The 3138-nt window shown below is 45.2% G+C and overlaps 1 long non-coding RNA gene across 2 annotated transcripts; it reads left to right on the top strand.

Moving 5' to 3' along the window:
• Positions 1-824: 824 nt before the first annotated feature.
• LOC137419409 (uncharacterized) lies at positions 825-2842 on the top strand. 2 transcript variants are annotated; one of them, XR_010982867.2, is made up of 3 exons: positions 841-1277; positions 1709-1806; positions 1966-2379. It is a non-coding gene; the product is annotated as an uncharacterized LOC137419409 (long non-coding RNA). The 2 variants fall into 2 exon arrangements; XR_013624963.1 differs by having other exon boundaries at positions 825-1806; positions 1966-2842.
• Positions 2843-3138: the final 296 nt, after the last annotated feature.

The following is a 3138-nucleotide window of genomic DNA, read 5'->3' as shown; positions in this document are numbered from 1 at the left end:
TAGTAACAGTCGGCATGCAGGTTTAAGAAACCTTTGTGCATTTCCAGCCCCCGGCCTAGCCCCACTCCTCCTGGGTAGTGATTCAATCCACAGGCAATTCCCGAAGGCTTCCACAGATTCCCAAAAGCGTCATTCCTTTCAAAAAGGGGAGGGGTGGCATTGTCACAAAGTCTTATTAAGCTTTCAGGCTGACTGGTTCCATGTAGCAATGTAGCTGCTGACACCGCATTTAGTCGTGGTTTGTTTTGTGTTTTTCAAATACTGAAATAAAGCTGGAAGTTGCATTGCAACTTTAATATATTACCTGGCTACATTTGGGAAACCTTGTTACCTGCGTAATGGATGCCTAAACAAAGTAGAGTGTGGCACGCACCCTCTGCCAACACTGGAATACCGCATTGATATTACAACATTGGGAAGGAAGGATCGAAATACAGGGGTGAAGATATGACATGGAATCTTTCAAGGTGATAGACTTGAAGGAGCTGCGCTCCAACGCGAGTCGAAAGAATTGATGCGACCAAAGACGGAATTCGTCCGAGTTGCTTTAATGAAACAAAACAGCTCAGGTATTCTGACAAGCCCGTTTATCGGGCAGCAATATATATACACATTTATGCCGGGGCGTTTGCCCGGGTGTCAAGGGCGAGTCCTGGAAAGGCGAGTCTGGACATGCCCGGGCATCCTGGACGCGGCCTGGCAAGTCGAGGCTGGGCGTGCCCGAGCGCTCTGGGCGAGCCCTGGAAAGGTGAGAGCGGGCATGCCCGGACGCTCTGGGCGAGCCCTGGAAAGGCGAGTCTGGACATGCCCGGGCGTCCTGGACGCGGCCTGGCAAGTCGAGGCTGGGCGTGCCTGGGCGCTCTGGGCGAGCCCTGGAAAGGCGAGACCGGGCGTGCCCGGGAGGTTCGGGCGTGCCCGGGAACAGCGAGTCCGGGCATGCCCAGGAGAGGCGCGTCTGGGCCCGTCCGGACGAGCCCGGCATGGCGATCGCGCCCTGGCCGTGTCCTGGCAGGTGCAAGGCGATTGTGTACATTCAGCGGGAACCGCTACACAGGCCCCTCCAGAATCGACCTGCACCGGCAGGGTCAATTTAAGGGGGGTCCGGTGCATAGATATATATATATAGATTGGCAGTGGGTCACGACAGGGCGAGATTTCCGGCCGCCATCTTGCCACAGGAAAGCTTTCAAGTTGCCATCTGTGGAATGCACTCGCGTCATCGTCATTTGCAAGTTATTGTTGATTAAATTGACTACAACTGGCGAACAAAGTATCAGGTTAGTGTCGTACATTGGATTAAAACACATTCAGTTGCCAGACTCTGATAATGTTGTAACTTTGGTGATATTTAACGCATCGTCTGCCTGTCTACACTAACACTGGTTCATAGTAGAATGTTAATTCTCTTAAATGTTCTGTCCATGAGGTACATGTACCTCCAAAATGCAGCTCTCATAAATCATTGAATAAAGATAGGAGATTCTGGGGCACATTTGGGACTATCCATGACTCATGAGGAAACTTGGCCATGTTCAGGAATTCTCATGGGGTTAGAATTCTCGACCGAGATCTTCAACACCAAGGGGTTGACTTATCCTGTATTCAATATTATTGCCAAGCAGTCAAAGGTAGGCCTATTATATTTATATAAGCATTATAAATATAAGCATTAACTTTTACATTGTGCTTGTTCTTTCTTCAAATATAGGAGGGAGTAGCCTAGGCTACAGTTAAGATGCCCAGGCAGTGTGCACATGCAAGATGCCGAAATATACAGAGGAAGGGGAATGGTCTGACATTTCATCTGTAAGTTGAATACCACAATATCTCTTCTAAATATATGACATGTATATCTCTTATTTGTGTTTACAGGGTAGTAGACCTAATAAAATCTGCAGGTTTGAGGTCTGCTTTCCATGCAGCTCAATCAGATTGAATTTAAACAATTAGCTATCTTATTTTCAGCTTCCCCACCAGTGAAGGGCATGAAGAAAGAAGAAGGAAATGGTGTATTCAGATGAAGCGGGTAGAGGGGTGGAAGCCAAAGCCCTGGGATGTCGTGTGCAGCCAACACGTTTTACCTGTGGACTTCGATCTTACAGGCCAAACCAAAAGACTACGTCATGATGCAGTCCCATCAAAGTTTGACTTACCAGAGCACTTGCAAAAAGTATGTTTGTGTTGTTTGTGATCTTTTCTAAACGAACTAAAACCTTCATACTTTAATATTTGGACAGTGTGTAAAATGTGTGGGAACTATATGTAATAGTACGCGGCGGCGGACTCTTTTTTGACTCTAACTTTAAGACAGATAAAGTAACTGCATGTTTTATTCTGTGGTATACTTTACATTGACAATATGTGGCTGATGAAGCTTCAGATATGTGATATGTGATATGTGATAAGCTGATGAATATGTAAAGGAAATGACAGCTTCAGAAGAACTCTTTGATATGGGCAATCATATCATTGGAACCCAATATGGCATAGATAATCACCTGTACGACCTGATAGGTATTCTCACCAATGCTTATTATGACCTGAGGCAGCACCACATTGCAAAGACCTACAATGTTAGGCGAATGGGGATGTCAATAAGACACGAGTCAACCAAGCTGGTGCTGTTCAAAGGCCAGTGATTGACAGGCATACCCAGTGTACAGTTACTGTACACACACTCAGTGTACATATGTACATGTGTGATATCACTAACCCGTGTATTTGTGTTTTATTAAAATGTTGTTAACGTGTGATGTGGTTTTATTTCTTAGCTCTGTGTATATCCATGAATATATTACATGTAACAATCTTTGATTCTTTTTATTAAAATTGCGCAATGATAGTGGCATCTTTAATTCAAACAAATATTTCTCCGTTAATATTTGCACAGGAAACCAACAAATGCTTGGCAGAGATTTGGCCACAGCTGCTGGTATTTTGTGTGGGTGTCTGCGTAAGTTTTCTGTTCATATCCCTTCAACTTTGCTTGGGAGAGCAGTTTTCGTTGGTGTTGCGAAGATTGCACCGTCGTTAACTAGTGTGATGTGCTGGTCTGCTGTTGCTGTGAGGCAGAGTTCAAACCGCAAGGAAAGTGTGGTGCATATAATGTAAGCCTATATATTTATTGCTATTTTCAAC

The sequence above is a fragment of the Myxine glutinosa genome, chromosome 1 (assembly GCF_964187855.1).
Source record: "Myxine glutinosa chromosome 1, kmMyxGlut1.1, whole genome shotgun sequence".
NCBI lineage: Eukaryota > Metazoa > Chordata > Myxini > Myxiniformes > Myxinidae > Myxine > Myxine glutinosa.
This window is presented reverse-complemented; position numbering and strand designations above follow the sequence as displayed.